Genomic DNA, 24,893 nt, shown 5'->3' with positions numbered 1-24,893 from the left:
AGTTGTGGGTTGGCATCTTTCTGAGGTTGGTTTATAGTTCCTCTTTCAGTTAATAACTTGAAATTATAAGGTAGAAAGGTACTGTGTGAACACTCCCCCATTTTTAAAAAATATTAAATTATTAATATACTTAAAAATTCATGATATTTAGGAATCTCAGAAATAACTGATATGATTTTGCATTTGATGATTTTAAGAAGAAATTCTATATAAGTAGGTCAGATGTTTTTAAGACGAGTAGCATGAGGGGCTGGCATTTGTGGCACAGTGGGTTAAACCATGTGCGATGCTAGCATCCCATGTAGGTACCAGTTTGTGTCCCAGTTGCTTTATTTCCAATCCAGCTCCTCACTAACGTGCCTGGTAAAGGAGTGAAGAAGCCAAAGGACTTGAACCCCTGAACTCATGCAGGAGACTTGGATGAAGCTCCTGGTTCCTGGCTTTGACCTGGCCCAGCCCTGGCCATTGTGGCCATTTGGGTAGTGAACCAGCAGATGGAAAAGCTCTCCCTCTCTCTGTAACTCTGCCTTTCAGATAAATAAATAAATCATTTTTTAAAAAAAGCATGAAAGCCTAAAGGCTTTATTAGCCTTTTTGCCCTATTGTTATATAAGAATAAACAAAGGGTCACTTCTTCACAATTGATGACAACTAGAAAAGTTGACAGTTCCTGTCCAGAATAGGCTATAACATCCAAGAATGGATATTTTGGGGTCTGTCAGATTATAATACTAGAACATTCTGTTCATTAAATTTCTAATTTGTTGTTCCAAAGCAGATAATTAAAATTCGCTATTTAGAAGAAAAGAGTGGGATACGAGAAGCCATGGTGGCCAAATAATTGATGAAACATGTTCATATAAATAAACATTAACTAAGGGGGCTGGCGCTATGGTTCTCATGGCTAATCCTCTGCCTGTGGTGCCAGCATCCCATATGGGTGTTGGGTTCTAGTCCTGGTTGCTCCTCTTCTGGTCCAGCTCTCTGCTGTGGCCCGGGAGGGCAATGGAGGATGGCCCAAGTGCTTGGGTGTCTGCACCCGCATGGGAGACCAGGAGGAAGCACCTGGCCCCTTGCTTCGGATCAGCATAGCTCCGACCGTGGCGGCCATTGGGGGGGTGAACCAACGGAAGGAAGACCTTTCTCTCTCTCTCTCTCTCTCTCTCTCTCTCTCACTGTCTAACTCTATCTGTCAAATAAATAAATAAAAAAGTATCTGTGCATACTAATGGCAAAAATGTGCTCATGAGGTACATACTATAAAATAAAAAACTGACTAAAATAAAAATGACTAATTTTGTAGAGAGGTGAAAATAAGAGTAGCACTGAAATATACAAGCTAATATTATGGAGGATGAAAGGAAGAGTTTGGAGATTAAATATGTTAAAGTCTTTGTTCAGAAGATGAGTAAATATATTAAACTTTGAGCATACTAAAATGTAAGGGTGCCCTGAGGTCCTCTCAGAATTTTTTACCCAAGAAGAATGATAACTTTTCTGCATACAAAAGCCTGTATGATAAATGTTTCTAGTAGTTTTATGTATAATTGCCAAAAAATTGAAACCTCAATGTTCTTCAACTGGTGAGTGGATAAACAGATGTGCGTTTATGCAGAGGAATGCTAATTAGCAAAGTAAAGGAACAAGCTATTGATACATCCAACGACATGAATAAATCTCAAATTTGTTATAAGTGAGAAAAGCCAGAATCAAAAGGCTTTTTAGAAGATTTATTTATCTGAAAGACAGAGCTTCCTCCAGGTCTCCCACGTAGGTGCAGGGGCCCATGGACTTGAGCCATCTTTCACTGAAAAAGCTTTTTTTTTTTTTTTAAAAAAAAAAAAAGATATTTATTTGAGGGGCAGAGAAAGAGAACTGAGTCAATCCCCAAATGCCCACAATAGCTTGGGCTAGGCCAGACCAAAGCCAGGAACTGGTAGCTCAATCCAGGTTCTCCCATGTGGGTGGTAGGGATTCATTTGAGCCATCATTGCTGCCTCCCAGGGTCTGCATTAACAGGAAGCAGGAGTCAGAGCCTAGAATTGAACCCAAGTTCACAATGGGAAGTTTCAGGCATCTTAACCACTAGGCTAAATCCCTACCGCTCAAAAGGCTTCTTGGGCTGGCATTGTGGTGCAGCAGATTAAGCCACTGCTTGCTTTGTCAGCTCCCATATTGGAGTATTGATTCAATTCCCTTCTGGTCCAGCTTCCTGGTAATACACCTGGGAAGGCAGAAAATCACAGCCCAACTCCTTGGGCCCTTGGAGCCCTAGTGAGAGATCCAATGAAGTTCCTGGCTCTTGGCTTCAGCCCGGCCCAACCTTGGCTGTTGTGGACATTTGGGGAGTGAACCAGCAGATGGAAGAGTAATCTTTCCCTGCCTCCCTCTGGGATTGGTGTGTATCTTAATTCTGGTAATTACACAACTCTGCATTTGTCAAAACTCAAAACTACACCAAAAATTGAATTTTGCTGTCTGAAGGACATCCTTTAACATTCTTTGTAGGGAGGAATGTGCTGGTCCCTTCCTTATTCCATCAGCAGAGCAAACCAGTCCTTCCCCACCTCACCCCAGCAGCATACTCTGTGGACATTAAGTAGGCATTAGCCTTTAACCAGTCATTCACATGATTGTTATGAGGATAAAACTAGACTATTAATAGAGAAAGCAAATTGGTATAGTGTAAATAGAATACTGGATCCGGTAAAATGATGCTTCCAATTCCAACATAAATTTCCTAGTGTGTGAACATGAGGAATTAATCTTTCAGGGCCCTAGTTTCTCAATTTGTAGAATGAGATAATAATACCTGTCTCACAGGAATATGTGAGGATTAAATGAAATAACTTCAGGGGCCGCCATTGTCACATAGCAGGTCAAGCAGCCACCTGCAGGGCCAGCATCCCATTTGGGTACGGTTATCTCCTGGATGTTCCACTTCCTATCCAGCTCCCTGCTAGTAGCCTGGCAAAAGCAGGATGGCCCAAGCACTTGGGCCCCGGGCTACCTATATGAGACTTGGAAGAAGCTTCTGGCTCCTGGCTTCAACTTGGCTCAGCCCTGGCTATTGCAGCCATCTGAGGCATGAACCAGCGGAAGGAAGATCTCTCCGTCTCTTCATTAATCTAATTTTCAAATAAATCTTTTGAAAAGGCAAGATGACTTTGCAAGTGCCTGCCTGGTAATAAGCATTCAGAAATGATAATACAAAATCGAGGGCAGGTGTTACAGTGCAGGTGTTAAGCTGCCCCTTGGGATACCCGCATTCAAAGTGCTGGCTGCTCCATTTCCAATCCAGCTTGGCCCAGGTATTTGGATTGGAGACTTGGATGGAATCCCTGGATCTTGGCTTTGGCCTGGTCCATCCTGGGCTGTTGCAGGCATTTTGGGAGTGAAACAGCAGATAGGCAGATGGGAAAGCATTTTCTCTCTCTCTGCCTATCAAATAAATAAACCTTTTTTAAAATTTTGAAATTGTTTTTATAAAATCCTATCCAAATGGGGCAAAGAGTATACAATAGGAAGAATTCACTGCTTTTTTTTTTTTTATGCAGACTTTTTCACATAGAGCAATTATCCTGGCTCTACCACAATAATAGTTTTCACAGTAACCCAGAGCAGTATTGTGTCCTGGCTTCTGGAAACTGAATAGAGACCTTTAGTTTAGTTCTGTCCTAACCACCTAGAAATACGGTGCTCTAGGAATTAGCCTACAACTCTCATTTCCTCAGTCAAAATGTTTGGTTCTTATCGTTTTTGTTTTGGCCCTCATAGGCACAGCATGCTTCATATGTTGCATGATCTAATGTTTGCGCATCAGAATGTTTATTACTCTTCAACTATTCATGTGTATTTTCATATTTATCTCTAATTTCATTCCTATTTTAACCTTACACTTTTTGCTGGGACTTTCAGTAGTCTCCTTGCTTTTATACATATCAGATAGATGTTAATAATGTTCATTAAACTGCTCAAACCTAAACAAAATCGCAGCAGACGTGGTTGATGAACTGCCAATGTCAGAGACCAAAACACCAGCAAGTAACCATCTGCTGATGACAATTGATGACATTTACTTTCCACATGGTTTTATGCCTATGAATAGTGAACTTACTGTGCACCAAGTCTTATAACAGGAGCTGGGAATGCAGTGGGGCATCAAGTCAGATAGAGTTTAAGCTTTCCCTAAATTCACAGATCAGAAAATGTGCAACTGCCATGCCACATGGTGAGATAATGGGAGCTATAAATGCATAAAGGAGGATCACTGGATCCAAACTTGGAGAGAAGACTTTCTGGGGGAAATTATGTCTAAACTGAGCTAAAAGGAAAAAAATAGGACCGAGACAGAGATAGAGGGTATAAGGTCCGATTCAGGACACAGGACCTAGAATCTAGGTATACATTGCACTATAACTGTGTGACCTTGACAAAGCTCCCAATGCAGTCTCCTAGTATTAAAATGAAAAATGTTAGCTTATATCCGTGTCTCACAAAACGTTTTGTAAAATATGTACATACTGCCTTCCTTTCACCCATAATAACTGCCATCTTCCAGTTATTCACCAAGATGACAAACACAAAGGGAAAGAGGAGAGACATGTTCTCCAGGTCTTTTACAAAATATACAGTTGTTCCTTTGGGCACATAGTTGCACATTTACAAAAAAGGTTATATCATAGACATTAGGGGAATGGGTACTGTTCAAAAAGGAATGCCCCATAAATGTTACCATGACAAAACTTGAGGAATCTACGTTACCCAGCATTGTAAACAAACAAGTTAAGGGCAAGGTTCTTGCCAAGAGAGTAAATATGCACACTGAGCGTATTATGCACTCTAAGAGCCAAGACAGCTTCCTGATATGTGTGAAGAAAAATGATCAGAAAAAGAAGGAAGCCAAAGAGAAAGATATCTGGGTTCGATTGAAGCACCAGCTGGCTCCACCTAGAGCTCACTTTGTCAGAACCAATGGAGAGAAACCTGAGCTACTGAAATGCATTCCCTATGACTTCAGGGCATAATAAGTATTAAAAAAAAAAAAGACCTCTGGCCTGTAAAACAAACCAAAAAAACATGCACACAAGAGAAAGGGGAGAAGAGGCTACATTATCAACTGACTTTGGAAGATGACGTTCAAGGGGCCAGCACTGTGGCACAGGTTAAGCCTCTGCCTGCAGTGCCAGCATCCCATGTGGGCATCTGTTCAAGTCCCGGCTGCTCCACTTCTGATCCAGCTCCCAGCTAATGCGCATGGGAAAGCAGATGGCCCAAGTGCTTGGGACCCTGCACTCATGTGGGAGATCTGGAAGAAGCTCCTGGCTCTTGACTTTAGCCTGGCTCAGTCCAGGGTCTTGTGGCCATCTGGGGAGTGAATCAGTGGGTGGTAGAGATTTCTTCCTCTCTGTTTCTCTCTCCTCTTTCAAATAAATAAATCTTTTTTAAAATGATGGTCAAGTAGAATTAAAAGGTTTATTGAAGAGCTCAGATATTTTGTAGTGCTTGTATGTTTTATGAATTTATAAGGCATGACTATATCTTCACAATATCAGTTGGCAGCAGAAATTTTGTTAGCAGACTCCCCTGCAGGATTCTGCAATATTCTACATTCTTGCAATATTCTTGCAGTTATTACGGGGGGCAAAGGGGGGAGTTCTTGAAAATGCTGGTCTGTGCCAGGCTAATCTTCCTGATCACTGGATCCCTTTGCTAGATAAAGACAAAGTCTGACAACCAATCTGCTGATGTTAAGACACTAAGTCAGTGGTAAGGGAAATCTAACAATCCTGAACATAGCCTCTTAATAGCAATAACAACAGCAATGTTCATGTTTATTGAGTGCTCTGTATGACAAGACACTGAACTATGTACCTTATACACATTATCTCATTTTATCCTTGCAACAATCTAATAAGACTTACTATTATTATCATCCCGATTTACAATACAAGGAAACTAAGTATGAGAGAGACTGAATAGTTTACCTAAACACAAACTTTTCAAGGAACAGGCAGAACTGGGATTGAAACCCAGGCTGTCTGCTGCCAAAGCTACTGTGCTAGGTGTGCTACAGGGAGGGTGGCCATATAACTTCTTATTCAAACTGAGACACTTTTGAGGGAAGAGAGCTCTAAAAATCACTATATAATTTTTGAAATATTTATCTGAAACAAAAATTGATTTTATTATATTGGTATGCAGTTTGTCAAAAGTAAACCCTTTGTTTTAAAAATGTTAATGGGAAAATGGAATTGAAGAAGGTATACAGCCTAGCAGTTCAGATGCCCATGTCCCACACCAGAGTGCCTGGGTATATGTGTCAGCTCCAGCTTCTGACGCCAGCTTGCTGATAATACAGACCCTGGGAGCCAGCAGCAATGGCTCAAGTGGTTGTGTCCCTGCCACCCACGTGTGAGACTTGGCTTATGTTCCTGGATCTTGGCTTCAGATACTGTGGGCATTCAGGGAGTAAATGGATGAGGGATCTCTCAATTTTTCAAATAAAGAATAAATATGGATTTAAAATGTATGTTTATTTTGGTGTAAATCACTGAAAGCCATGTATTTTTTCCATAAAAACTGTTCTGTCAGTCCTTTCTTGAGATGCCCACCTGGTCTGTCAGGTATACTCTCATAACCAGTCTAAATGCAGACTGGGCACTCAGTTCTTTCCCAAGATACCTGCCTGGTCTATCATGTGTATTTCTCTTTATTAAACTTTGTTTCCTCATTTACCACTACTCTCTGTATTATGTCTAAATTCTTTCTAGCATGAAGACAAGAAGTTCTGAACAGACATCTCATAACATTTGGTGGAGCCAACCAGGAGACAATATGATCAACTTCAACGCCTGAGAACTCACCCTGAGGAATGCTCCATGTCTAGCCCTCTTCTAGCTTTTCCCTTGCATTGTCTGGTGCCAACCGAATTATCTTTGCCAGTATTTCATGGAGACAGAGACTTGCCCACTTTCTTTTAACCAGACTATCATGGCCTTTCCCTGCTCTTAAAACCAAAGTCTCTTTGCCATATGCATGCAGAGTATCTTACAAGAGACTGAGACCAACATCTCTCTACTTAGGCCCTCTTGGCTACCCCTCCATCCCATCTTTCCTAACCTGCCCAGGTGCTGTTTACCACCCCCTGCACTTCTCAAATGTTAGGAAGTGGGGAATGTCACATCCGTCCAGAGAAAACCCAATGCCTAATCTCAGCTGGCCATCCCTTCAGAAAGGAAGCTATGTACCTCATTTCCCCTACCTCTTTTGCCATAATTTTGAAAAAGCACTGGTGAGAACTGGTCATGTTTTTTTTTAAATTATTTATTTGAAAGGTAGAGTTACCGAGAGGGAAAGAGAAAAAGAGAGAGACCTTCCATCTGCTGATTCACTCCTCAGATGGCCACAACAGCCAGGGCTGGGCCAGGCCAAAGCCAGGAGCAAGGAGCACCATTCAGGTCTCTCATGTGTGTGGTAGGGATCCAAGCATTATTAGGAAGCTGGAATTTGAAGCAGCACTGGGGCTTAAACCTAGGTAATCTGCTGATATGGGATACAGGGGTCCCAAACAGCAACTTAACTGCCATACCAAATGTCCACTCTTATAGAGGCAATTTTTTAAGTGAGTTTTGTGGAAATAGTTTTTGAAGAATTTTTTTGTCTTCATGAAAAGAGTTCTCACATTTATTTAAAGATATATAGGTTATGGTTATAGAAGCAAATTTCACTGAGTTGTTAAATACAAAGTATGATTGACTATGATGCTTAATTCAGCAATCTATTATCCACAATGTGTTTGCTGCCATTTAGCTACTTACCCAAACATCCCTATTTTTGTTCTTAAACATGTGCCCAAATAGGGTGGAAAAAGAAACACCCAGCACTTGCTAAAAAGAAACTTAAAAAAGGCCAGCGCCACGGCTCAATAGGCTAATTCTCCGCCTAGCGGCACCGGCACACCAGGTTCTAGTCCTGGTCGGGGTGCCAGATTCTGTCCCGGTTGCCCCTCTTCCAGGCCAGCTCTCTGCTGTGGCCGGGGAGTGCAGTGGAGGATGGCCCAAGTACTTGGGTCCTGCACCCCATGGGAGACCAGGAGAAGCACCTGGCTCCTGCCTTCAGATCAGCGCGGTGCGCCGGCCACAGTGGCCATTGGAGGGTGAACCAACGGCAAAGGAAGACCTTTCTCTCTCTCTCTCTCTCACTGTCCACTCTGCCTGTAAAAAAAAAAAAGAAAGAAAGAAAGAAAGGAAGAAAGAAACTTAAAAAAAAAAAAAACTGAATTCCTAGGGCAGTTCTGTTTGACTGTAGCCCATACACGAACAGTGTATTCATGTGGGGAAGCCATATGCCCAGTGGTTTCTCAGCTTGAATTGTATGAAAGCCCTAGAGATTTTCTGTGTTGTCCAAGGAAGGAGCAGGAAATTCCATTTACTGAATCCAGTCAATGTTCAGGCACCGTGCTATGAATGCAAACATATCTGAAACTTTTATCACTTTGGTTGTGGGTTTCCCTGCCCCATGGCCTGCTTTGGTGTCCACATGGATGAGGAGGGGGTTGCTTTGCTTCTGGCTGCGGCCCACAATATACTGCAGGGTGGCAATGAATTTCAGAGAGTGGAGTGGGACCACACGGTCATCATGGTCAGCGGTAAGCAGCAGCATGGATGGGTACTGGACATCATCTGCCTCCGGTAACTTCACATTATGCAATGGAGAATACTTGACAAGCCATTCAAAGTGCTGCTTGCTTTCTGAGTATCCATAATCAGTGGTCCAGGCATGCCCAATGGTGTATTTATGGAACTTAAGCATGTCCATCACTCCAACTTGGGCAATAACAACCAAAGAGGTCAGGACGCTGATTTGCACAAGCAGCCACTAAGAGGCCTCCATTTGAACCTCCATTAATACTCAGCCTCTTTGGAGACATGTAACCTTCCTTGATCAGATACTCAGCAGCACACTGAAAGTCATCAAAGCAGTTCTGTTTGTTGGCCAAGGTACCACTTTTATGCCACATCTCTCCATATTCGCCACCTCCTCTGATGTTGGCCACTGCAAGGATGCCACCCATGTGCCTCACAAAAATAAGCCTGGACACACTGTAGGTGGGTGTGATAGAAATGTTGAAGCCACCATAGCCATATAAAAAAGCAGGATGAGAGCCATCCAATTTTATGCCCTTTTTATGCACAATGAACATGGGAATCTTTGTACCATCCTTGCTAGGGTAGAAAATCTGGATTGTCTGGTATTCAGAAGCATTGATTCCTTTTACAGTCACTTCTCGGAAAACTCTGGGCTCCAGCTTCTCTTTGGTAAGATCACAGTGATAAATGATACCTGGAGATAAGAAGGAAGTAAACTGGTAGATCTCAGTGTCCTTCTTCTGGCCACTGTAGCCCACAACACTGCCAACCTCAAGTGGGAAGGGCTTGAGGAGAGCACCGGTGGTCAGGTTATGGAGCTTCAGGATGTTCTTCACATCATGGAGGTAGCGTAAGATCAAGAAGTTGGACCTGATACAAGCCACCCATTCTAAGACATCTTTCTCATGCTCAGGAACAAGCACTTTCCACTTAGACTCATCAGGATCCATGAAGTCAATATTGATCAGGCGATAGTTGAGAGAATGGCGATTGGTCTTGAACGTGAACACTGTCCCTTCATTGGTGACAGTCATATTCTCCATCAAAGTTGTCAATCAGCTTTACCCACTTCAAGATTCCAGTGATGCCATTCGGTTCCTGCTGTAGATCACAGTACCAGAGTCAGTTAACTGGATCACATCCTTCCCTTATTGATAAAAGGACATAGCAACCATCATCAGATAACTCAGCACCACCCATCCATTTAGGCTCATCAGGAAACTCAGCACACAAAATGTCTTCTCACTGATCAGTCCCCAAGACATGATAGCAGAGCTTTTGGTGGAGATCAGTGGATGTCTCTGTACCATCACTTTTTCCATCATGTTGGGGGTATGAGTTGTAGAATAATCCCTTCCCATCATGGGTCCAGCCTGGAAACTGGGCTAGTGGAGAATTTTGCTCACTCCTAGTGGTCAATAGGCAGAAACCTGGCACAGAGAAGCAACAACTCAGGAGGCAGGTCAAGAAGTAAAGCATCAACCCAGAAGGCTGCAGCAGTAGATGAACCTGGCAGAGAAGAGAAGTTGTGACCTGTAGGAAGAGAGCTGTAACATGGAGAAAGCTGTGCTGCTCCTGAAGAATCTGGCAAGAAGAATCAGTCTCGTCTCTCAAAGAAAAGATGCAGACCCAAGTGGCTACCACTATAGACTACAGACTATAGCCAGAGCCATAGACTTCTGCCACTGTTCCCAGAACACCAACTCCAGAACACCACTGCACCACAACAGGGGCCCCTAATATAATTTTTGTAACAGAAAATAGGACAGCATGTTTAAAATAATGATTTTTTTAAAAATTTTATTTATTTGAGAGGTAGAGTTACATGCAGTGAGAAGGAGAGATAGAAAGAGGTCTTTCATCTGCTGGTTCACTCCCCAAATGGCCACAACTGCCAGAACTGAGCCAATCTGAAGCCAGGAGCCAGGAGTTTCTTCCGGGTCTCCCACACGGGTGCAGGGACCCAAGCACTTGGGCCATCTTCTACTGCCTTCCCGAGCCACAGCAGAGAGCTGGATTGGAAGAGGAGCAGCCGGGAGTAGAACTGATGCCCATATAGGATGCCGGTGCCACGGACAGAGGATTAACCTCCTGCGCCACAGCACTGGCCCCCAATAATGATGTCTTAAAATATAAATAGGACAGGGCTAAGAAACTCGTCAGACTATGTGAATAATTACTCTACCTCTACTATTTTTAAATCTTTAGACAATCAACACCAATAACATTTTGTTATAAAGCACAAATATATGTTTCTTTTTTTTATAGATTTATTTATTTTAAAAACAGAGTAACAGGAGGAGAGACAGAGAAAGATATTCCATCTGCTGCTTTACTCACCAAAAGGCCATGATGGTTAGTGCTGGATCAGGCTGAAGCTAGGAACCTGGAACTTCATCTAGGTCTCCCACATGGGTAGAAGGGCCCAAGCACTAGAACCATCTCCCATTTCTTTCCCAGGCACATTACCAGCAAGCTGTATCAGAAGTGGAGCATCTGAGACTTGAATCAGTGCTTATATGCGATTGCCAGCATTGCAGGTGGCAGCTTAACCTGCTGCACCACAACGGAGGCCGGTTTTTATTTATTTTTTTTTATAATCATTTATTTTTGAAAGGTGGAGTAGCACATACACATTTGCTGATTCCAAATGTTCACAAATGTCGGGGCTGGGCCAGGCAGAAGCCAGGAACCAGGAATTTCATCAGGGTCTCCCACGTGGGTAGTAGGGACTCAAGCAATTGAACCATCATCTGCTGCCTCCCAAGATGTGCTTTATCAGGAAGCTGGGTCAGAAGCAGAGGTGAGACTTGATCTCTGGCATTCCCAAGTGGGATGAGGGTGTTCAAGCAACAGTTTAACATTCTGCACCACAAAAAGATCTCTGTGAGTGAGATCCCAGTGGAAAGAACAGGTCTTCAAAGAGGGAGGTGCCTTTCTCTGAAGGGAGGAGAGAACCTCCACTTTGACTATGACCGTGTCTAAACAAGATAAGAGTCGGAGAACTCAAGGGGCTTCCATAGCCTTGGAAACTCATAACTGGTGCATAGGGAGATTACTGATGCCATAAACAGGAGTGTCAATTGGTAAAGTCAACAACAGGAGTCACTGTGCACTTACTCCTCATGTAGGATCTCGGTCCTTAACGTGCTGTACACTGAGGCTTAATGCTATAACGAGTACTCAAACAGTATATTTCACTTTGTGTTTCTATGGGGGTGCAAACGACTGAAATCTTTACTTAATGTACACTAAACTGATCTTCTGTAAAAAAAAAAAAAAAAAAAAAAAGAAATTTTCAATTCCCAACTTGACTCTCACTGGGATTAAACATGACAATAGGTCTGATCTGATTTCATCATCATTTTAAAAAAAATCATCTATTATTTTTCACTTTATGTTTCTGTGTGGGAGCAAACTGTTGAAATACTTACTTAAGGTATACTAAGCTGATCTTCTGTATATTAAGATAATCGAAAATGAATCTTGATGTGAATGGAAGGGGAGAGGGAGTGGGAAAGGGGAGGGTTGTTGGTGGGAGGGACGGTATGGGGGGGGAAGCCATTGTAACCCATGAGTCGTACTTTGGAAATTTATATTCATTAAATAAAAGATAAAAAAAAAAAAAAAAAAAATTCTGCACCACAATACCTGCCCCTCCATGAACTTTTTGAAGTCTCATGTGTACTTCTGTTACTCAGAATCCCACTCAGATTGCCTTTTTTTTACCACATCTCAATACTTAGAGATGACTCCTTCTGTGATGGTATTTAATTGATGCATTCAATATTAGAATCTTATATATGGCTCATAGCCTGTTCCATTGGTTCTTTCCTCTCTGGGTTTGCCATCACTACCATTAGTCTTCTAATTAAGGGTGGGGATGTATCATTTCTTCCTCTAGAGTTTGCAACAATCTGGGTGCTACGTACAGCCCAGCCTCGTGGAGTGTAATCTATGGTGCTGATTCATCCTATGCCAGGTTCTCAAACTGTATCTCACAGAGGCAGCCTGTTAAACATGTGATTCCTGGGTCTAACCCCAGAGGTTCCACTGAGTATGTAACTGGGGAAAAGGTGGGCTTGGGAATTTAATTAGCAGGTTAAACAAGCATGCTGTGTGATGAGGAACATGACTATAAGGCCATATAAATTTTGTGGAGGGCCCCAGGCTAATTTGCTCTAGCTCTGACCCTCACCTATGCTCACTGTATCACTACTGACACTGTACTCCTATGTTAACTTCTCTATGTTCTCATGCTATACAAAACCCTACCAATTGCCCATGATTGATTTCTCAATAGCCTAGAAGTCTTCCCTTTATGCAGGACAAACTTTGATCTGTGGCATGTGCTCTGACCACACATATACGGTTGCAAGGTGCACAGACATTTCTTACTTTTCCTACTGCCCTGTGTCAAGAGATGGCTGCCAATCCTCTTCCTTATCATGTTGAGACATGGCTGGAATTTACAGTTCTCAGCAATCAACAGTTTTCTCTGTGTTTCTACATTGTTGGTTCCTCCCAGTGTGGTAGGCACAGGGTATGCCTTCATAGGAGGACTTCAGCTCAGCTATGAAGAGTGTACTCAGATGCCAGCTGTCAGCTACTTCAAAGTCTACCTCCACTTCTCATCACAAAGTCATGTTCTTCCCAGGACAAGATTGAGAGGGAAGGAAGGAGAGGGAGAGGGAGAGGGAGGGGGGAGGGGAAGGGGGAGGGTCAGAGGTAGGAGAGATGAAGGCTCAGCTCTTCTAACACATGTGGGACACTTTGGTGACAGAACTCAACTTCAGACCTTCCAGTGGATCTGGCCAAGGCTTTGTTGGGCTGACACCACCATTCCAGTTTCTCTCTGCTCAATGTTTCCTCCCATATCTTCCTTCCATAGCTATTGATCTTTAAATAAACATCTTACACCTCAAATTCTATTTCAACACCTGAAATTTCACCTGCTTTGGCAAAGGTTAACATGTGATATTTCACTTTCTTCTGCCCTTAAAACAACCACCAAAGTACACAAAGTCCAGGGCAACACCGCTTTGCAAATATAAATATTTCTCTGCCTTTCAGGGCCAGGTGACCCAAACCTGGTGATCACACTCAGGTATATCACACTAGCCTGCACGTAGCAATGATGCTTCCCTATAGCCACATGAAAGGCTACATGTGTTGAGTTGTGGGACATGAAGCAGGGGAAGCTTCATGGAGCAGGCTGAATTTGAGTTGAACACTTGAAAGTAAGGGGGAGGGAACAGGCAAGAGAACGAATATAAACTGAGTCTTGTATCTCAGCCTGTCAGTAACTTGCTTCATTTCATTAATGTTTTGCTCACAGTCGTGTTATAAGGCAGGCAGTTCCATTAGCAATGATAATAGCAAAATAAAAATAAGTACTGTTGATTATATAGACAATGATCTGAGCCTTCACATTCACTATCTCATTTAACCCTTAAAAGCTCTTAAGGCCTGGGGAGCTCTTAGATTTTTTTCAATTTTTATTTATTTATTTGTTTCAATGGCAAAGAGAAAGATATTCTATCTGCTGGTTCACTCCCCAAATGCTTGCAACAGCACAGGGCTGGGCCTGAATTAAGCTAAGAGCCCAAACTCAATCAAAAATTTCCCACATGGGTAGCAGGGAGCCAACCATTTGAGACATCACCTGCTGCCTTCCAATGTGCACATTAGCAGGAAGCTAGAATCTGGAATGGAGCAAGCACTCCAACCCAGGTACTCTGATACAGCATACTGCAGCCTCAGGTGGCATTTCAACTGCTACATCCAGGCTGTCAGATTTTGAGGCCACTCACCAATCTCCATGCTCTCAACCACAGTTGATGGATTCCACTTTAGGATCAAATTTTGTGATAATAATTTGCCTAGCAATTCTGAACAAATTTATTTTTTTAAAGATTTACTTATTTATTTGGCAAGCAGAGCAATAGAGTGAGAGAGAGAGAGAGAGGGAGAGGGAGAGAGCAAGAGTGAGAAAGAGAGAGCGAGAGATTTTCTATTTGTTGGTTCACTTTCCAAATGGCTGCAACAGCCAGGGTTGGACCAGGCTAAAGCCAGGAGGCAGAAATCCCATCATGATGTCTGATATGGGTGGCAGGGATGCAAGTACTTGAGCTGTGGCTTTCCCAGGTGCATTAACAGAAACCTGAGTCAGAAGTGGAGTTGGGAATTGAACCCAGCCACTCTGATATGGGATGTGGACATCCCAGCAGTGTCTTTCTTTTTTAAAACATTAATTTAATCTTTTGAAAGAGTTGAGAGAGAGAGAGAGAGAGAGAGAGAGAGAGAGAGAGATTCCATCCACTGGTCCACTCCCCAAATGGCAGCAATGCCAGGGCGGGTGAGGCCAAAGCCAGGAGCCTGAAACTTCGTCAGCATCTCCCACATAGGCATCAGGGACACAAGCACTTGGACCATCTTCCACTGCCCAGATCAAAAGCAGAGCAGTCAGGACTCAAACCAGCACTCTGATATGGGATGCTGGCATCACAAATGGTAGCTTAATCCCCTGGGTTACAACAGCCTTTGCATAACTTTATTATGAGGCAGCAGTTTATATTTGATACCCACCTGGAACTGAGGTCACCCTTATATGATCCCTCTTTCTGCTTCTCTTTTGCCAATCCAGATTCACTCAGAAAGTCTGTGAGGATAATGAGGCTCAAAGTAAACAACAAGTAATCTTTTTTAAAAAAGATTAATTTATTTATTTTAAAGGCAGAGTTACAGAGAAGGAGAGAGAGAGAGAGAGAGACATGGACATAGACATAGACATAGACATAGATAGGTGTCTTCCATCCGCTGGTTCACTCCCCAAATGGCTGCAACGGCTGGAGCTGTGCCTATCCAAAGCCAGGAGTCAGGCTCTTCTTCTGGGTCTCCCATATGGGTGCAGGGGTCCAAGGACTTGGGCCATCTTCTACTGCTTTCCCAGGCCATAGCAGAGAGCTGGATCAGAAGTGGAGCAGTTGGGTCCAGCGCCACGGCTCACTTGGCTAGTCCTCTGCCTGCGGCGCCAGCACCCCGGGTTCTAGTCCCAGTCGGGGCGCCGGATTCTGTCCCGGTTGCTCATCTTCCAGTCCAGCTCTTTGCTGTGGCCCGGAGGGCAGTGTAGGATGGCCCAAGTGCTTGGGCACTGCACCCGCATGGGAGACCAGGAAGAAGCACCTGGCTCCTGACTTCAGATTGGTGCAGCACACTGGCCATAGCGGCCATTTGGGGGGTGAACCAACGGAAAGGAAGACCTTTCTCTCTGTCTCTCTGTCTCTCTCTCTGTCTAACTCTGCCTGTCAAAAAAAAAAAAAAAAAAGAGAGAGAGAAGTGGAGCAGTCAGAACTCGAACCGGTGCCCATATGGGATGCTGGCACTGTGGCAGCTTTACCTGCTACACTACAGCACTGGCCCTGACAATTAATCTTTTTTTAAAATGCCCCCTAAATTAATCTTTAAAAAAGAAAATAAAAAATGGGGCCAGCATTGTGGCATAGTGAGTTAAGCCTTCGCCTGTAGCTGGCATCCCATATGAGCATCTGTTCAAATTCCAACTGCTCCACTTCTAATCCAGCTCCCTGCTAATGTGCCTGGGAAAGCAGTGGAAGATGCTCTGAGTGCTTGGGCTCCTGCTTCCCATGTGAGAGACCTGGGTGGAGTTCCAAGCTCCTAGCTTCAGCCCGGCCCAGACCTGGCTATGGCAGCATTTGGGGAGTGAACCAGCAAATGGAAGACCTCTCTCTCTCTCTCTCTGTAACTCTGCCTTTCAATTAAAAAAAAATCTTTAAAAGACAGAGAGACAGAGAAAGACTGGCTGCTTGGGACACCCACATCCCATATCAGAGTGCCTAGGTTCTAGTCCCAGCTCTGCTCCTGATTCCAGCTCCCTGATAATGGATATGGTTAGAGGCAGCGGATTGGGCCCCTGCCACCCATGTCCGGAACCCAGATGGAATTCCTGGCTCCTGGCTTCAGCCTGGCCCAACCCTGGCTGATGTGGCCTTTTGGAGAGTGAACCAGTGAATAAAAGATATCTCCCTATCTCTCCCTCTCTCCCTCCCTCCCTCCCTCTCAAAAAAGTAAATAAAAATTCAAAAAATAAAATGAGTTAACTCACAAATGGGCAATAGATGAGATTTTTTCACTATTTTTGTATTATATTTGTTACTTAATCACAGCTACCTTCTATTCAATCCTTCCAAATTGTTTCATTCAAACAGGTTTGTCATAATTCATATATAATAAAGTACACATATTTCATGTATACAATTTGATAAGTTCTGATAGATGTGAAAGAACTGTGCTTTCTCTTCATATCGCTGGAAGTCACATACAACCACAGCAGCATCTGTAGCCCCCTGATGAACCAACCGAGGAAAGACAGCAAACTTTGGTACAAGTTCAGGCTCACATAAAGTATACCAGGTGAGCAGGTACCAAAGACTTCAAAGCACCACCTGCCAGTGAGTCAGGAGTTAGATATAAAGAGCAGAACTTTATTGCTGTTTTTTTCCCCAGTAGGCCATAATTAACTTGTAAGATTTGCAAGCCACTCTTGACGCCAAAGCTAAGAATAAAACTGCATCCCACTGTAAAAACAAACTGCATTGCAAGCCTAGGCCTCTAGAGGGAGAAAACTGCTGGAAAGGCGGCAAAACCTCCGGAGTCTCTAGCTCAAATAGGTTTGAGCAAGGTCGCCTTGACCGCTGGCGGCAAGTGCAGCCTCCCACAGCTGCAGCTGGCCTCCAAAAGTAACGCAGGAAACACAAAACGGCAATGTTTCTCCCAGATCGTTGTGTTCCTGTTCCCGCAACCTGATCCACGTGCCCCCAAAGCGGCAACTCAGCTCAGATCCTCCTCCCTCCGCCCGCGTCTATCAGGGTTCCACCCAGAGGGGAAACCGGAGCTTGGACTAAAAAAACCAAGGCGTGTTGGCCCTTTAACAATACAAAGAGAGGGTGGGTAGGGGAGGAGGCCCAACCGCGTCTGGGTAAGTTCCGTTTTTATTAAAATCTTCACGTGATTGCCGGACTCTTGACTCAGCGATTTCGCCACACGACCTACTTTCATTTATTGGTTTGGCGTCACCGCCTTCACCTTTTCTTGTACTGTCCTACCTACCAGTTTCGAGCCCTTGAACGTAGTTCTCCCATTCGATACAAAGATCAAATAACTTTCACTTTTAAGAACAAAACCAAGATCTGATTTCTAGAAATTCAATTTAGTCAATTCCCGTAGCCCGATTCATTTCAAGTCCGCGAAATCTTAAGATAGGGATTTTAAGTGAGAACTTGACACTGGTCTCTTCCTTCGTTTCTCCCAGAAGCAACTGCCACCCATTTTCTTAAAAAGACCATCAGTTTTTCTCTTCTGAATTATTATAGAGTCTCTCTCTCACTCGCTTGCTCTCTCTTACACATACACACACACTTTTTGAATTGAGGAATACAAATTGTATATATTTATCATGTACAGTGTGTTGTTTTGTTAAATGAATATATAAAGCAAGCTAATTAATGTATCTATTACCTCCCATACTTCCTTTTTTTGTGGTGTAACACTTACAATTGTCCTAGAATTTTTTCTCCTTTCCTCACGGAACACTCCTCCAATAGTGACAATTCTAAACAGTTTTGTACGAATTGAATTTTTAAAAATCAAATATTAATTTTTGTTTTTGAAAGTTTATTTTAATGTTTATAATAAAATAATCCACACTCATAGAAAATGGACAGATAATTCAAAAGATAAAAAGAAATTATTTACAATTTTGACATTCAGAAATAATCTGCTAATAATTTGCTGTCTTGAATATTGTGGTACAGTGGGTTAAGCTACCATCTGCAATTCTGGTATCCCATATGAGTTCTGGTTCAAGCCCCAACTGCTCCACTTCTGATCCAACTCCTTGCAAATGCGCCTAGGAAAGCAGTGGATGATGGCCCAAGTACTTGGGTCCCTGCACCCACCTGGGAGACCCAGATGCGGTTCCTGCTGGCCATTGCAGCCATTTAGAGGAGTGAACTAGCAGATAGAAGATCTCTCTCTCTCTCCTCCCTTTCTTCTCACTCTCCTTTGGACTCTGTCTCTCCCTCTCTCTCTCTAACTCTGCTTTCCAAAGAACTAAATAAATCTCCAAAAAAAAATTTTGGTGTCTTTCCTTCCAGTGTTTCTATTATGGATTTTAAAAACAATTTAGTTACACAATTTTGTTTCTAACAGCTCTTCTCTCATTATAATGTTAACACTTTCTCATTTTATTAAGAATCTAACTTTTTATATGTAAGAATATTTATTCAAACCCTAATAACAATAGTAAAATATGAGGAACAACATAAATTTTTATGCGGTTGATAGCAAGGATAGAATAAGATAGTATAGGATAGGATAAAGATGACAGGATGAGTTTAGAAGGATAGGATAGAAAGGTAATTAACTAATCATACTTATAAAAAAGTATATTGTCATAAGATACATATTTAATTATTTTATTTATTTGATATTTTAAAAATTTATTTATCTGAGAGGCAGAAAGAGAGAACAGAGACAGAGCGAGCTCCTATCCTGGCTTGCTTTCCAAACGCACACACCAGCTGGAACTGGACCAGGACAAAGTCAGGAGCCAGGTGTGCATTAATGTGTGCATTAGTAGGAAGCAGAGCCTAACTTCTAATAACGTATCTATCATAATCTCCCTATTTTAAAGTCACATTATAGTAACCTTAATTCAGTGTGAGACTTTAATTCTCCCTTCTTCTGAGGATAAGGATACGGACACCATTGGTAGAGACCTTGTTCTACCTGCCAAACCAAGTGACTTTTGAATAGGGCTAGGACATCTGTCTCTGCCAGTTGTTTTGTAATTAACAAAAGGTCAAAGACTTTCTGAGATATTTGTCAAAAAATTTCAATGGCAGTGAATGTACCTTTTATAATATCACTGCTGGGTACCTCTTTTAGTTTTATTCACTGTAAAATCCATCTTCTAACAACTGCAGCACCAGGAATTACCAAAAGCAGTAGGATCCAAGTTGGTAGGGTGCTTCAAGTTCATCTTGCTTAACTTTTCTTCTAATGCCGCAACTCACCCTTTATCTTCTGGACAAACATTCATTCAGCTCCTCTTTAAACACTGCCAGTGATTTGGAACAAGTCACCGTGAGCACCTGCTTTTGAAGGTCTTGTTAGAAACTCTCCCTTCCTATCGAATTCTGGCTCCTTGTGATTTCCAACTAGTCTTCCTACTCTTCTGAGCTCTCTAACTCTTCTTCCCTCTTCCCTGTGTTCACTGTTCACCTTATGGGTAATTGAAGGCTGTTACACTAAGACTTCTATTCTCCAGGCTGAGCACATTCTCATGGGAAGATTTTGCAGAAATTTCAGGGAAGTTATGATCTCCCATTCCTGGAGGCAGCGGGTTAACGCCCTGGCCTGAAGCACCAGCATCTCATATAGGCGCTGGTTCTAGTCCCGGCTGCTCTTCGTCCAATCAAGCTCTCTGCTATGGCCTGGGAAAGCAGTGGAAAGTGGTCCAAGTCCTTGGGCCCCTGCAACCATGTGGGAGACCCAGAAGAAGCTCCTGGCTCCTGGCTTTGGATTGGCACAGCTCCGGCCGTTGTGGCCATCTGGGGAGTGAACCAGCGGATGGATGACCTCTCTCTCTGTCTCTATCTCTCTAACTCTTTCAAGTGAATAAAATAAATCTTAAAAAAGAAAAAATCCTACCTGCTGAGAAATCTTTCTTTGAACACTGTAGACCTCATTAACCTCTTTCTCTGCTGAACCTCTAAACTAGCATTTATCATCATGTGTCCTGCAGTTTACCACTCCATTGCAATGAGTTTTATATAATTTTTCACTCTGGTTTCTCCCAGGTTCACTTGACTTAATTAATTAATTACACATCATCAATTAATTTTCCTATATCAATTTCCTATATATGGGATATATTTTACTAAAGAGTGTGCACCACAGCACTGGCCCCAGCAGGTGGGATTTGAACTGTGTCTTAAAGACATTTCAGCTTTCCTGGATGTGAGATACTGTGTTAGTTCAGATAACTTCACATGCAAGTAACAAAATTTCCCAACTAACAATGGTTTAAACATACACGGACATTTATTTTGCCACTTATCTTAGTCTGCTTGGATTTCTACAACAAAATACTTTATTTTTTTTAAATAAGATTTATTTATTTAATTGAAAGTCAAAGCTACAGAGACAGAGAGGGAGAGAGCTCTTCCATCCACTGGTTTACTCTCCAAATGGCTGCAATGGCCAGGCTGAAGCCAGGAGCCTGGAACTGCATTTGAGCCATCTTCTGCTGCTTTCCCAGGTATTTTAGCAGGGAACTCGATTGGAAGTGGAGCAGCTGGGCCTTGAACTATTGCTCATTTTGGATGCTGGCATTACAATTGGTGGCTTAACCCACAGTGCCGCAATGCCAGGTGATTTAAACAACAAATATTTTTCACAGTTATGGAGGCTGAAAGTCCAAGATCAAGGTGCCAGCACATTTAATGTTTGATGAGGGCTCTCTTTCAAGTTTGTAGACAGTTGCTTTCTTGTTGTATCCACACATGGTGGGAAGGAAGATGGCTTTTTCTCTCTTTATAAGGTAACTAATCCTGTCATGTGGATTAAGACCTCATCTAATCTGAATAAACCCCCAGAGGATTCACCTCCAAATACCATCGTTTTTGAGATTAGGAATTCAACATATGAATTTTGGGAGGATACAAACATTCAGTCCATAGTACCACTTAACAAGAAATTTGGAGGTGGGAAGCCCCACAGTTTGTATATCAACTTAACAATAGTATCAATATTTTTGTCTTTTTTCTCTGTTATCCTCAGTGCAATTGCAACATTTCCCCTCATGGTTCCAATAAGGCTACCACAGCATAAAGCATCACATCCTAACTCTAGTATCTCAAGCCAAAGGTATGTCAACCAGAACTAAGACACCCGATTTCTCCTATACCCATTACTAGTGTAAGTTTACATGACTGGCTTAAAATAACTGATGCATTCCTTGGGACTGAGCTCATTGTCATCTGTAACATAATTGAAGTTCTGCTACTGAAGAAGTAGGAGGAATGACTGGTAGGTAATAAGCCATGTCTGCTATGGATGTTATATCAATGAAGATGTTTAAACAATAAGAGATAGCCAAGTTAGAGCAGGGGATGCATGGTGTGAAAATAAGTTTGGCTTTATAAAAGGAGACAGATTGTAATGACTTTAAAAGCCAATCAAAAGAAGCTATAGTTAATATAGTAAGAAAAGGAGCTATTTGAGAGATTTTAGTAAGATGAGGATATGGTAAAAGCAACATTTGAGGAAGATTAATGTGACATCATTATGCAGGATGGATTGGAATCGAAGAGACTGGTCAGATGATGAGGGCCTGGTTGAAAGTGGGAGTAGAGTACTAAGGATGTGTTCAAAAGATATAAGTTGGTGAGTGACTAGTTGGGGCATGGAGGAACTGGATTATGTATAATGTTAAGATTTTTTGAATGACTGGGACAATGGTAGGGACAAAGAAAATTGAGAGGGACACTTGACTTAGGCAAAAAGAGAAATGATGAGTTTGGTTTATGCTATATGAGGGTACTTCAAAACATTCATAAAAAATATAATTGAGAATTAAGTTGGAGGTGAGCATTTGGCCTAGTGATTAAAATACCAATTAGAATGCCTATATCCCACATTGGAGTGTTTGGCTTTGATACCTGACTCCAGCTCCTGATTCCAGTTTCCTGCTAAAGCGCACCATGGGAGTCAACAGTTATGATTCATGTAGTTGGATGTCTTTTACTTATGTGGAAGATCTGGATTGAGCTCCCGACATCTGGCTTTGACCCCTGCTGGGCCATTGCAGATATCTGGGAATGAACCAGCAGATGAGAGCTCTCTCTTGTTGTCTGTCAAATGAATAAATTATTCAATCAATCAAATAAAATATAAGTTTATTTTGGTGCAAAAATTCTGATATCCATTCATAGATTTTTTTTTAGAATATACATTTTCTATGAGCCTATTGAAGACCCCTTGTGGTCATGGGTTTCAGTTTTTTTTTGCACCAAAATAAAGTTGTATTTTATTTTCAGTTTCCATGAGTTTTTTTATATTTTTAATTATAAGGCTATTTTTTTTAAGATTTATTTTATTTATTTGAAAGACAGAGTTACAGAGAGAGGTAGAGACAGAGAGAGAGGTCTTCCATCCTCTGGTTCACTCCCCAGATGGCCGCAATGGCCGGAGCTGCGCTGATCCGAAGCCAGGAGCCAGGAGCCAGGAGTTTCTTCTGGGTCTCCCACGTGGGTGCAGGGGCCCAAAGACTTGGGCCATCTTCTACCGCTATCCCAGGCCACAGCAGAGAGCTGGATCAGAAGAGGGGCAGCCAGGACTAGAACCGGCACCTATATGGGATGCGGGCGCTTCAGGCCAGGGCGTTAACCTGCTGTGTCACAGCACCGGCACCGAGGCTAAGTTTTGATTTACTCATTTATTTTATTTATTCATTTTTTTGCGAGGTGGGAGGTGTGGGGGACGGTGGAGGGATCGTTCTCATATACTGGTTTAGTTTCCAAATCACCACCATGGCCAAAGTTAGGATGGGCTAAAACAAGAAATGGAGAACTCAATCCAGATCTCCTATGTAGGTGGCAGGAATCCAATTATTTCATTATCACCTGCTGCATCTCAGGGTGTGCATTAGCAGGAAACTAAAATCAGGAGGGGGACAGAGACTTGACCGCTGGTATGGCATGCAGGTGTCTATTCCATGAAATTTCTGAAGACTCCTCATGCAGTTGTCAGAATTACGAGAAGTGACGCCTTTAATGGCATGCCTGCAATATCCATGAAATTTTTGAAGTACCTCTTAGTGAACATGAGGTGTCAGTGGGCTATTTGAGGGGATTATGTTCAATGAGCATATGGGTTGTCAGAGCTTAGAAACAGCATCTGGTGCTAGCTGTTTGGCACCATAGTGTAATGTTTGGAACAGGGTCAGTGTAGCTATGTTGACAGGACTTAAAGTCTGACTCAGCTTTACTACTCACTAGACATGTGACTATGGGCAAGTTATTCATCTGTTTGTGCTTTAGATCTCTCATCTATAAAAGAGAGATAATAATACCTACTGCATAATAGGGTACTTGCAAAAAGTTGTGAAAAAATTGAATGAAAAGATAAGTTTATTTTTGGTGCAAAAGCTTTGAAGGTGATGCATAGTCTCTTTATAATACAATAAATATAAATTTCCATGAAATTTCTGAAGACTCCTCATGCAGTTGTCAGAATTATGAGAAGTGACGCCTTTAATAGGCTTACTCTATTTCCTGGCATAAAGATGGTGTAACCAGCTTAGTGGTGAAGCTCTAGTCCTGTCGTGGATGTGTTCTGGAACTGCTGCTGGAGCAAAAAACACCGGAGTCTTTCATTATACAACAGGCCTTATTGGAAACTCAGAAAAAATTAAGGTTTCACACTTTTGCCACTGAAAAATGACCTTGATGATTTTCTAGTCCAGAGTGCCTTGTAATTTTTTTTTGCTGCAGAGCCCTTGGTTAAAATGAATTTCACACAAAAACTCCTTATGTAAATCAGAGAAAACTGGAGCTTTTCTGTTTGGTGTGGGGTGAAAGGCAGGGTGCTCCACCCACCCAGTCTCTTCCTCATTGTCTCTGAAATACTGCAATTGCACCCAAGAACTCCAAGTAACAGACTCTGAAAAAAAAAAAAAAAAACCTGAGGTACTTTCAAGCCTTCTACAGTGGAGGAATGTATGCTCCAAAGAGATCAAGTGGATTTAATAGGCTTCAGATGGAGTTACAGTCAAACTGAGATCAGAAACCAGCTCCCTTGATTTTTATGCTCAGGGGAATAGGTGCCTCCTGGGAGCAAGCATAGTGCTAGATGTAGCTGCTCAGCAGGGCCTGTGAGATCCATCCCTCAGGTTTTATATGGATGGTTGGTGTTTCCATCCTGGTTGGAAGCTCTTCAAGTTGATGTGTCTGCTCCTGAAAACTATGCTGGATCTCAGGTATCAATCACTATGTCTGGTCTGGGGAGAAGGGATTGTAAAATATAGTCTGTTTGGGGGTCAAGTGAAGCTGTGTTTATTTTTCTTGTGTGCGTGTGTGTGTATGTGTGTGTGCAAGTGATATGCGTTTTTCTTAATACATTGAATAATCATATTTAGTAGGGCATCTAGATTCCATA

The 24,893-nt window shown here is 42.4% G+C and overlaps 2 pseudogenes; one reads left to right on the top strand and one right to left on the bottom strand.

Moving 5' to 3' along the window:
• Positions 1 to 2,975: 2,975 nt before the first annotated feature.
• On the top strand, positions 2,976 to 7,799 carry LOC149119708 (large ribosomal subunit protein eL21 pseudogene; annotated as a pseudogene).
• Positions 7,800 to 8,255: 456 nt separating this feature from the next.
• LOC100351197 (prolyl endopeptidase pseudogene) lies at positions 8,256 to 10,506 on the bottom strand (annotated as a pseudogene).
• Between the last annotated feature and the right edge of the window lie 14,387 nt (positions 10,507 to 24,893).

This window comes from Oryctolagus cuniculus, chromosome X, assembly GCF_051225735.1.
Source record: "Oryctolagus cuniculus isolate XC-2025 breed Fujian yellow rabbit chromosome X, ASM5122573v1, whole genome shotgun sequence".
Classification (NCBI taxonomy): domain Eukaryota; kingdom Metazoa; phylum Chordata; class Mammalia; order Lagomorpha; family Leporidae; genus Oryctolagus; species Oryctolagus cuniculus.
Note: the sequence above shows the minus strand (reverse complement) of the source record. Positions and strands in the feature narration are given on the sequence as shown.